Below are 12,833 nucleotides of genomic sequence, written 5' to 3'. Positions count from 1 at the left end.
AAAAATGTGTTGAGATAGCTCAGTGGGTAAAGCGCTTCTCATGCCAGTAGGAGGACTCAAGTTCAGATCCCAGAACTGATATAAATGCTGTAGGATCCATTCGTAATCCCAGTTCTCACTGGACAGGCAAAGAATCCCTGGGACAAGCTTGTAACACGAACGGGCCTAGCTTGTTGGGGTTTTCTGTCCCGCCAGGTTTCCACAGCCATTCAGCCCCAAAGAAAATCACACATAGGTCTCCATAAATTATAAGTTGATTGGCCCATTAGCTCTAGCCTCTCACTGGCTAACTCTCACATCTTGATTAACCCATTTTTCTCATCTATGTTAGCCATGTGGCTCAGTACCTTTTTTTAGTGAGGCAGATCACTTCCTGCTGCTTCGGTGGTCTGGGTAGAAGTGGGAGGAATCAGCTTGCTTCTTCCTAGAATTCTCCTGTTCTCCTTGTATCATTTCTATTTCCTGTTTGGTTTTCCTGCCTATACTTTCTGCCTGGCCAATCAGCATTTATTTAAGACATGATTGACAGAATACAGACAATTCTCCCGCACCACAACCTGGCTGGTTAGATTAGCTGGCTCTATAAATCCAGGTTTAAGTGAGAGACTCTGCCTCAAAATATGAGGTTGGCATGGACCAAACAACACAACTGACATCAACCTCTAGCCTGTGTACAAACACACATACACACACACACAAATGCATGCATATGCACATGCTTGAACACACACATGTGTCTATGCATATAAAAATTATACACACAGGCACACAGTTGTACTGCACACACACACATGCAAAAATTTTTATGAAGATGTCATTTAGAATATTAAAGTGTAGGTACCCAAAAGCCATGTCATATATACATAAATCCTTTTATCTTACCTGGTCAAACCCATGAAGAGAAAATAGAGGTAGCATAATCAAAGTAATAACAGAAGGCTGTCTTTTTCTGATCTAGGTAAACATAATCTTAAAGCAATAACAGAAGGCTGTCTTTTTCTGATCTAGGCAGACATAGTCTTTTGATTAAAAAGCCTCAGAATACAGAGCACCAATATCAGGAAAAGGAAACAGAGGAATCAGCGTCAACTCATCAAATCCTAGGAGGAAGTGAGAACTGTGTGCTTTTCCAAGAAATAAAAAGAAGTTATCCATATGGAGGAAAACGACAATGGTGTCTTAATAAGGAATGTCAGGAAATATGGAGCCATTTTTAAAATTCTGAGAAATGTGATTCCTGGATTCTTCATGTGACAGGCTGTTATTGAAAGGGAAGGCAAAATAAAGACAATTTTAAACATAGAAAGTTGACTATGGGGAATAATTAACTCAGATTTTCTTTAACAAATTGAAAAAGAAAACCAGAAAAGGAAACATAGAGTATCATGGCAATAGATATCCCATTAATAACTTGGAAGATCATCAACCATCCCCAAAAGCTAGTTGTTAGTTAAGTGCAATTGTTAGGTGCACTGAAAGAGAAGAAACATTGAAACATAAAATACTTATCTTATGTATTAATGTATGTTACTGTGAGTTTTATTGCAATAAAATATATTATGAATAAGAACATATCTAAATATTAATATGTTATAAATAAAAGCAAAGGTAAACGTATAAATTCAAAAGTAAGTTTAAAATAGGACAATGATTTTTTTTTTGGCTCCCCGTCGGGGAATCGAACCCCGGTCTCCCGTGTGACAGGCGGGGATACTCACCACTATACTAACGAGGATAGGACAATGATTTTTAATTAGAGTCAGTTATCACTTCACAGTGGTGACACATTTTGACAAATGGTTCCATAATTTCATCATTGCTTGAGAATATCATAGCTGTATAGGTATAGTCTAATCACTTGACATAGGCTCTTGAAGTAAGTGACCGATGCAGGAAGCAGTAGATGTATGAGGCTTTACATGACAAATTTTAAAAAATAGTAAATAACAATAGTAAATAAAAATAAATAATAGTATTTTGTTATCATTATCAATATTATACACTATATATATAACAGTATGTGTTATGTGGATATTTTTCTATGAGCACCATCCATAAATACAAATACCATCACAGACATGTAGAGTTGACTATGTCATCATGATAGTATTGTGTCACTAGATTATAAACTACTCAATTAATTGTAATCATTTGGGACTACTACTATGTATGTGATTTTTTTCTTGATCAAAACAATGCCTGTGGTTCAGTTATAAGTAGTTGTTAATCAAAAATTTTAAGGGTTTATAATACCCAAAAAGCATCATTCTAGTAACTGTTTAATGAAAGGTAAATTATTATTTATTCACGTATAAAAAACGTTCCTAATAGAATGATCATTTCAGGGAAGAATGTCAGGTTCTATCCTGTAGCCTAGTATCAGGGTCACCGTCCACAGCACTGAGGGAGGAAGGTGAGGCTATATCAAAGAGTGAAATAGCTAAGACAAATATATACATATATTTCAACTGAGAAGGAGCAAACCAGTGAGACATCCTCTTCCTGATTCCAGGTAAGGGTTTCCAAAGAAGTCTAACACACCATGCAAAGAGCTCTTGGAAACAATAATCTAAAATTTGACCTCATTGCCCTAGGTCTGACACTAATGAATGAAAAAACCCTGAACAGTTCCTTGTCTGTTCTGAGTGACAATTTTGTTACCATTGAAATTGGACAAGAGGATCTCAAAGACCCAGGTCAGTCGTTAGGATTTAAGGAGAACATTAAAAAAAGTTGGAGTCTGATAAGAGTATAGATGAAAATTCACTGAAATGCACTTGCAAAATTAGAAACAGCAGCTGATTTATGAAAAGCAGTAGCTTGTTCTCTATGATGAAAAATTATAGTCAAGTAGTTGCTATTGATATAAGAATGGATAGAGCTCACAAATAGAACCATAAAGTTTATGCTAAACCAGTGTTCTCTTTTGAAGAAAAGCATCAGCAAGTTGGTCTAAATTAGAAAAAGCTACTGTATAATTTATGAGTAAAAATGAGAGGAGGCTATAGTTAACACTAGCTTATATGTCATCAATTAGTGTGTAATTAGAAATGATGCCCTAATGTAAAAATAATTTAAGAAATATTGTAGTGGACCTTCCCTAAAATATTTCCTTTCCAGTTTTCAAGGTGTCTCACATATTTCCTGTATCATATCATGGAAAAGTATAGTAATCATTTGTTTCATCAACTCAAAAAGGCTATGGCTGTGTTCCAAACATCTCTAACTTTCTAAAGCAGTTATAAATCCACAATCCACTAATGTATATGAATATACATTATATATTAGATTTATATATACACAATGTGATTCATTTTACTTGCTATGAGTAGCAATATATCACATCTTTATTTTGCCAATTAATCATTTAAGCAACATTGTGTCCTTGACAGCAGAAAGTCCTGTAATTCCTAGTGCTGTGTGTATTCTTCCATATCATCCCAGGTTGTTCAAGTGGCCTGGCTCTTTTAGATCAAAGGCTATCAATTATATATCCAAGGCAATTGCAAATTGCATCATTCTTCTGGTTAGTCACTCCTCATGGCCATATAATGTCACTATCAAAGGCTGGCTCCATTCAGGCCTATAGATATGTGACAATTTTTTCTAGTCTAAATTCCTACATTAGCTTCTTTACATACTTAAGTTCAATACAGAGGATGCCTTGTTATGAATATGAGTTCTGGCATCTTGTGAACTGGATTTGCAAAAATGTAATGAAGCATGATAAATCAGTCAGAGTGCCTGCCATATATAAGATATAAAGAAAATTCATGTTCCTATGGTCTCTATGCTACTGCTATTACTATTGGTTACCATTTCAAAAACAGCAGTTTAATGCGGTAGCACACAATTGAATGCATTCAATACTCTCCTCTTGGGAGGAGCCTCTGTTCTCTAGGTAAAATAGTTTGCATTTAGTACATTACTCTCCTTAACAACTTTTTGTTTGTGCAAATCTCATAAAAAATAGAGGGCACTGCATATGAAAAGGCACCTCCTGGAAGAGATGTTCAATCCATATAACATGACAAGTACTCAGGAATCATATAAATTCGATAAAAATGAGCTAACTTATACATAATATAGATTCATAAATGGACTTTGGCTAGCACTTACTGGAGTTTTAGAGGAAATATGATGTTTATGTGAGATGGTTCACGTAGTCTCAGAAGAACAGGGAATGGACAAACTGATTTTTAAAATTTATTTTGTAGACAGTGTTCTGTCTGAATCTATGACTGCAATGAAACAATATTTCAGAACAGATACACCTAAAGACCATAATGGTGAACAACAAAAAGCAAATTGATCAATGCTTTCTAGACTGCATGAATATGAATACATATTGAAATGCAACTTATAGCTACATAAAAGCTTGTGGGTTATGATGGAGATGAACAGGATGAGTATTATTGTTCTCTTTAATACATTTGTTTCTTTAAATTTTAAATACAATATTGTGATAAGTTAGCGTCTGTTACATATATGTCATGCATTCATACATTGCCATGAAAATACTTTTGTTTCGTTTAGCAGTAAAAGAAAAAGAAAGTTGCAGGAGAAATAACTTTTTGCCTTTAAGATGATTAGAATATATTCAGAGAAGGATGAAATTAATTTATTGTGAAATTTTAGATGGGAAGAATAGAACAGAAGAAGCACTTGGCATGGTGGGACAAATCTATGATATTGTAAGTAGTGATTTAGAGGCAAGAGGACCATGAGTTCAAGGCTAAGCTACAGAGTAAGATTCTGTCTCTACAAGTTCCCCAAAAGGTCAGAGGATGATAAAGGTGATTATTTGTCTGACAAGGGAAGAAATCCCTCTGAATGTATAGATAAAAGCAATCTACATCAAATAATAAAATCAATTATTTTTTGAAGAATTTGAAGATCTTATATATTAAAAATTATAAGCAAAATACAAATGATGAACTGCTTCAATTGTTATTATTAAGTTGTAAGGACTTTTAGGAACAAGGGGCATAAAATCATCCGAGGAGAAAAGTATAATAATGACACAGTCTGCAGGAGAATATGTAATGAATCATGATTAACCTGATGTAAATGATAGGTGACCTAAGACCAACCTCGGTGTCGTAACTCAGTGAACCTCTCTCTGAATTTATAATGGATCCAACAAATTGCGCATTATGTTGAAGATTCTATAAATCTTCAGTAATTTTAATTTAGGACTTAAAAAATAAAAGCCAAGACTTAAGAACCACTAATGAGAAAACAGATATCACTAGTAATGTTTATTAAATCAATATTTACTCATTTATAATCTAACTGTAACAAACAAATATTGTTTATAGTGAATAGTAACAATCAAGATTCATTGCTTATAGCTAAATATCATCTGAAGTTATCTTAAGGTCAACGTAGTTTAAAGATACCATTGTCTTGAATGAAGCCTGAAAATCATCATCAATATTACCACTATATTCTCTTTTTTAAAAAAATAAAAGTTTTTTTTATAATCCATGTATTTATTCTGAAAAAGAATGTAAAAGCTACTTAGTCCCTGTGAGAGTTGCTGACATAGTGTGAGACCTCAAAAATACTTCCTCAAGATGGAGCTTCTTTGTATTTCAGGGAAGATTTTGGTTGAGTATAGTTGACGTTGACACTGGAACGACACTGTTGGCAGCTGTAGAAACTACTGCAGGTGGTTATAAAGGTCCAGAAAGACCCAGGAGGGCACAGCTAGCAGAAGTCCTTTAGAATTTTCCACAGAATAGTGCTTCTCTGCTTTGTGTACTCCTGTTACACACTTAGGGTTCTACTATAATAACAGACTAATAACATAGGATAGCAGTAACCAGTAGCAGAAGCCTCAGAGAACATCACAAAAGACCCAAATAGTCTTAAGAAACATTTTTAGAATATTTTCAATAGAGATTGTTACATATGGATTAAAATACAAATTTTAGATATATGTGGTCCTGCATGTTTGTATGAACCTTTCTTGCATACAGCACCCATGGGGGCCAATAGAGAGAATCTGATCCCTAGAAATTGATACACAGGAGGTTGTGAGGCACTAGAGCAGGTGCATCAAGTGTTCTTGGCCAAGCCATCTCTCCAGCCCCCTCAAATACAATCTTGAAAGTCAAGCTGAATTGTGTTTTGTAAATCATGGACTTAGAATAATACAAGTTGACTATTTGTTAGTAATAAGCAAGAGTCAACACTACTTTACTGTTAGCAAATAAAGACATACATAAATTCAGGGTGAAAGCTTGCTATAACATTTTTTATAGCCCTACTCAACTCCGACTAAATCTACTAAGAACACTCAATATCAAATATACTGAAAAAATAAACTTAATTTAAATATGCTTTGTCAGTAAGGCATCCAAGTGGATGCATTGATCTCTCCTCTCTCTCCCTTCCTTTCTCGTTCCTTCCCTTCCTATTGATTTTTTTGTAGGTTTCAGTATAAAGTAATGGAGTTCCTCGTGGCATCTCCACAGTTTCATATGAATCTCTTATCATCCTTTGCTGTCATTCATTCTCCTCTCCCATTGTTCTCCACTGGGCCTCTTGTTATCTCTAGCTTTTTCCTCCTTTTTTTATTTCTTCTTGCATATATTCCATCACTATCTCTGTCATCCAGCTCCTTTAAAATCTCTTCTCACTTCTCACGATCCAATTCTTAGTTTCATGACCAACACACATAAGCAAACACAATTTTAAGACTAGGATTAAGTTCCCTCCAGAGGCACTAATATAATGAATGACATGTAGGGATCTTGTTTAGTTGATAGGAAGGAGAAAATCATTATGTCTATAACATCACTAAATCTTTTAAGTTAAATGTTTGCAACACCATAAAAGAGAGACTCTTGTGTTTTAAAAAATGACATGTATTTGTGTGTGTGTACGTGTGTGTGTGTGTGTGTGTGTGTGTGCGTGCATGTGTGCACCTTCTATGGTGTGTATAAATAACTTGTGAGAACTGGTTCTTTGCCTCGATCATTTGGGTCCTGGGAACAGAAACCTTATGCTGTGAGGTTTGACTAAAAGAACCTTTAGCCACTGGACCATGCTGTGGAGTAAAGGAGAAATTTTTGAGCATGAGATTCTATTTCCACAAATTTGTCATAAGTAAATATCAAGAAATTATTAGAATGTTATTTTTAAGAATGATTTACTGTGGAATTACTTAAAAGAATAAAAAAAATGAATGCTTTAAGTGTGGAACAATTGTTGCTTCCCTATGTGCCTGAGGCCTAAACATTGTTCCATGTTCTAAACTATGTCAGATTCCAAGACTCGCATGTTTTTAAGAGTGAGTAACATGTCTTTAGATAGTCATATAGGCAGTTGGGAGGTCAAGGTGATCAGATTACCATGTAATAATATGTAGTCCTTGACAGAAGGGGATGGACCTGTGTGCTACTGGTTAACATGGTTGTTGAATCTTGGAAAATCCCAGATTTTTGGTTCTGGTCCTTTTTTTTTTTTCTGAAATGAAACCCTTTTGTATTTATTTGTCTATGGGCCTATGGTAAAATGTTTTAGAATTGGGGCCAAGGCAACCAATGGAAATATTCAGTTGCTCTTTTGCTTGTAGTACTATAATAGAGTCTTGTTTCACTCTGACCCAGGAGTCTTTGGACTTCTGACACCATATACTCGTTGATAACATGGTAATTTGTACAGTTACATGTAAGATAAAAATCTCAGAAGCTTCGTGGTTCTTGATACAATGGGGATATTTTTCTAGCAAATTATGTGTGTAGTTAAGTTACTATTGAAAGTTGTAGTTTTCTAAAACGTTTTTGGTATATGAAAATCTTCATGGCCAGCCAAGTAGAAGAAAAACATACTATACACTAGAAAATCTTGAAAAAAATTATGCCTGCTTAGAAAAATTTTAGAAGTATATTTCTAAAAAGGTGAGCCTAAGATCATCAAAAATGAAAGTAATGCTGAGAGCAGAAGAAATAGTTTATCCAATACCACATGGTTAGCCCAAAAAACATACATACAAGCAACATTATACTGAGCAGCTTGTAAGTATGTTTTAGGAACACACACACACACACACACACACACACACACACACACACACTTCCTACAAAATGGAGATGAAAATAATAAGTTTAGTTAAGGAATAGCTGTAAAGTCAAACCTTAGCACAATGTCTAAATACCCTTATGTCTCAGAGCCTGCAGACATTGATACATTAATATTACAAATTTTATAATTGGCTGTATCCACTTATTTGCTTTACAACTGTGAACACTGTAGTAATTGCTGTATGTACTCAGGAAATCTATGAGTATTGCTACGTACTAGCCTCAGTTTCTACATCTACAGAAGATTAATGATGTCTTACCTGCACTTTTTTTGGAAGGATTAAATGCTGCTATAAATTCACTCACTCACACACACACGCACTCAGGCACTCACGCACACACGCACACATGCACTCACGCACACACGCACACACACACACACACACACACACACACACACACACACACACACACACAAGGCTTGGCACATTACTAAGTCAATATCAGTCTGCTTTCCATACCACTTCTGACAAAGGGCATCCATTTACTTGATAAATATTAATGATCTTTTAGTTTGTTTTCAACCTCAGGGTTGCATCACTCCACAGGACTTAAACTCCACTCCTTTTAAACCCAAGGTACATAAAGACTAAATTTTATGCTTGACCTAGAAGCTAAAAAGACAGAGTGTTGTAATGAAACAGTGCCATTAGGATCAAGCGTTCCAATTCCTCTGCTGCTCTGCCACTAAGGCAATGTTTAGTGTTGAACAAATCATGTACCTGCTTCACTTGTGAAGTGCTGGGCAATACATTTGTAAGTTTCTTTGGATTTTTGCTTTCATTTTACCTAAAACTCCTAAAGTTTTATAAATTAGGAGTTGAAAACTTAAATGTCTTTTTGTATCAGACGGGTAATGAAGATGTTGAAATTGTTGGCTATCTATAGAGATTCGTGGCATGGCAATTTGGAGAGTTCATACCTGCCTGAAAAAATTATATTCAAACTGCTTCAAAAACACTTATATTACCAAACTAAACCCACTGTTAGGATGCATTCTGCAATGTTTGGTCTAGTATTAGTCCTAATTTAGCCACTTATAATTCTTCAGGTTTTAGCATCTCTGTCTTCAGAATATGTTTTGTAATTAGTAGTCTTTCTTCAAGAAAGCTTGGATATGTGAAAGACAATCATTGTTTAAATACTTATGGTTAGATTAGGGAGGAAGAATAACACTTTTAAAGTATGAAAGTTGGTCAATTTTATAAGACAAAATACATGAGCTCCCATACAAACTATTTAGCTCCTTGCATGCCCTATTTCACTGTGAAGTGACATGATATTAATTGTGCGGCAGGACTAGATTGCACCAAGCTGAAGATTGTTATGAACATGGACACAGAGTCATCCTGTAGCTGGAGACTTGAAGTATAGGATATAGTGACACATTTGCACTGTAAGTCACTGGTACTTGAGAAACAAGTTCATCGTGTTTGTCTATGGGACACAATGAAGAAAGGAAGCATGGTGTATGTGTGTAGCGATTATGACACTGAGCTCATTAGAGCAAGGATATCCTTAGGAAGAATTACTGCAAAGGGCAGCGTGAGTGAAAAGAAAACATCAGGTAAGCTATTTTCCTTTTTATTCAAAAGGAGAAATTTTATCCTGAAAAAATTTCTGATTCATTTCCTTCCTGGATTTACACATTTTGGAAAATGAGAATAGAGATCAAATAATTTATTTGCATACTTAATTGACTTCACTGAGATTGTTAAATTTTCACTACAGTGAACTGGAGAGGGAGAATATCAAATTAATTTTGTGTGTATAAAACCTAAGTTACTTAGAAAAAATGCAACCCTCGAAAATAAATATCTGCAAGAAATAAACTAAACATTAAAGACAATGGTATCTGACATCCGCTTTGGATTTGGCAAGAAGATTTTTCCCCATTAAAATCTTCAAACATTAACATAAAACCAGATACACTGAACCTGATAAAGAAAAAGTGGGAAATAGCCTTGAACACATTGGCACAGGAGACATCTTCATGAACAGAACACCAGTAGCACAGACACTGAGATCAACAATTAATAAATAAAACCTTCTGAAACAGAAAAGCTTCGGTAAGGCAAAGGACATTGTCAATAGGACAAAACAGTGGCCCACAGAGTAGGAAAAGATTTTCTCCAACTCCACATCTGTCAGAGAGCTGATCTCCAGAATATAGAAAGCCTCATGAAACTAGACATAAACAAACTAAATGATCTGTTGGCGGAGACCTCTTATTCATTTCTGGCTGCCCAGATCACAAAATAATCACACAGAAACTATATTATTTGCAACACTATTTGGCTAATAGCTTAAGTGTATTTCTTATATCTTAAATTAATCCATTTCTATTAATCTGTGTATCACCATGTGCCTGTGGATTACTGGGTAAAGTTTTGTCCAGTGTCTCTCTGATGGGGCTACATGGCTTCTCATAATTCCACCTTCTTTCTCCCAGCATTCAGTTTAGTTTTTCCTGCCTAGTTCTACTCTGCCTTATCACAGGCCAAAGAAGCGTCTTTATTCATTAACCAATAAAAGCAACACATATACAGAAATACTTCCCACATTTCCTCTTTTCTGTTTAAATAAAAAGGAAGGTTTTAAATTAAACATAGTAAAGTTACATATAATGAAACAGGTATCAAGCAAGAATTACAGTTATAATATTCATATATATTTTTTCTTTTATCATAACTATAACTATTTATTCTTTAACTCCATCAAAGGCTCCAGAATGATATAATATTACCTAAGTAAACAGGAAGTGCATAGTAAGCAACTTCCAAAACTCTAGAAGTGATAGAGACATCTCACTGCCTGGAAAGTCTCCCAAAGTTCTTCTGTACCGTTGGGGCATCCATCTTCAGCCTACAGGCACATAGATCTATTCAATATCCCTAGCCACCAGGGAAATACAAATAAAAGCAACACTGAAATTCTGTCTTACAACTGTCTGAATGGTGAAGACCAAACACACAAGTGACAATTTATACTGGCAAGGATATGGAGCAAGGGGAAAACTTCACTGTTGCTGGGAGCACACACTTATACAGCCATTTTGGAAATCAATGTTATGGCTTCTTAGAAAATTGGGAATCAATCTATCTCAAGACCCAACTATACCACTCCTGGGCATATACCCAAAGGACACACCATTATGCCACAATGCCACTTGTTCAATTATGTTCATAGATGCTTTATTAATAATAGCCAGAAACTGGAAACAACATAGATGTCCTTCAACTGAAGAATGGATAAAGAAAATATGGTACATTCACATGATAGAGCATCATTCAACTGTTAAAAACAATGACATTATGGAATTTGAAGGTAAATATTAATAGAGTTATACAATAGGTGTCCTCATATTGCCCCATTTATTTCACTAGTCTAAATATTTTGACATCCCACCTTGTCTTTGTTCACCTTATAGCTCAGTTATCTTTATTACTTAGCGATAGTTCATTGTTATTTAAATTTTTTGTAAGTTTTTTTTATTACCAATATAAAAACAGTGAACACTTTTTTCCAAGTCTTGTTGTAGACAACGCTATAACCTGGAAAAATAATTAGCATTTGGATAACCAAGTGCTTGTATAATTAACTGGCTGTAAACAAGTTTAACAAAGTGATTTTAATACTTTAAATTACACGAAAATTCTAAGATTGCCAGTTGTTTCATATTAATACCAGCACTTTTCACAGGCTTTTATATTTCAGCTTGGTAAAGTGTAAAATCAACAAATAATTAAAATAGCACGTTCCATTCACAGTTCTCCCTCACCTCTCCTCTACCTCTCCCTTGCCCAAACCCTATTTATTCCTCTCAACAAGTAAGGGTTCCTCAAGTCAACAAAGTCTGGGACATTAAGTTTCATCAGGACCAAGTACCTCCCCACTACATTAAGGCTGAGCTTGGTATCCCACCATAGGGAATGGGCTCCAGTAACCTACTCATGTACCAGGGATAGATCGTGGTCCTACTGCCAGGGGACTGATGTCTGTCACATATGGAGGGCCTAGTTTGGTCTCATGGAGGCTCCACAGTTGTCGGTCTAGAGTTTACGAGTTTCCATGAGCTTGGTTGAGCTATCTCTATAGATTTTTCCATCATAATCGTGACCTCCCTTGATCATATATTTCCTTCTCCCTTTCTTTGGATTTCCGGAGCTCAGCCTGGTGCTTGGTTGTGGGTTTCTGAGTCAGGTTCCGTCAGTTGCTGGATAAAGGCTCTAGGATAGTTGAGGTATTCACCAATGTGATGACAGGGGAGGGCCAGTTCGGATTCCCTCTCCACCATTATTATTACTAGGAGTTTTAACTGGGGTCATCCTGTGGATTCGTGGGCGTTTCCCTAGCAGCAGGTTTCTCCCTACCCCCATGGTGGCTCTCTCTAGGAAGAGCTCTTCTCCATTGCTCTCCCTCTCTTCCCCTCCACTCCGACCATCCTCTAGATAGTACATTTTCAAAACTGAGTAAAGTTCTAGACCTCTCTCGGACCTTTTACTCCATTTGTTGCAGTTGTTCATTTTAAAGATTACGAGTAGTTTTTTTTTTATCCGCCTAAAGTAAACAGATAAGCAAGCCTCAGCATAGGGAAGAAATGCTTTTGTAAAAGCCCAATATTTCAGGCCAGAAGTGTCCATTTATCTTTAGTGAGATCGAACTTCGAAAATTTGTTGCCGTTGGCACTCAGCGGAGTCTCAATTTCTACACTTGGGAAATGGCGTGGGTGCGCATGCA

General features: G+C 35.7%; 1 non-coding gene across 1 annotated transcript; it reads right to left on the bottom strand.

Annotated features, from left to right (window-relative positions):
* Nucleotides 1-1,663: 1,663 nt before the first annotated feature.
* Trnad-guc (transfer RNA aspartic acid (anticodon GUC)) lies at nt 1,664-1,735 on the bottom strand. Its single transcript has one exon. It is a non-coding gene; the product is annotated as a tRNA-Asp (tRNA).
* Between the last annotated feature and the right edge of the window lie 11,098 nt (nt 1,736-12,833).

Source organism: Microtus pennsylvanicus, chromosome 1 (genome assembly GCF_037038515.1).
Source record: "Microtus pennsylvanicus isolate mMicPen1 chromosome 1, mMicPen1.hap1, whole genome shotgun sequence".
Taxonomy (NCBI): Eukaryota; Metazoa; Chordata; class Mammalia; order Rodentia; family Cricetidae; genus Microtus; species Microtus pennsylvanicus.
The sequence above is the reverse complement of the archived record's forward strand: the minus strand, read 5'-3'. Positions and strand labels throughout refer to the sequence as shown.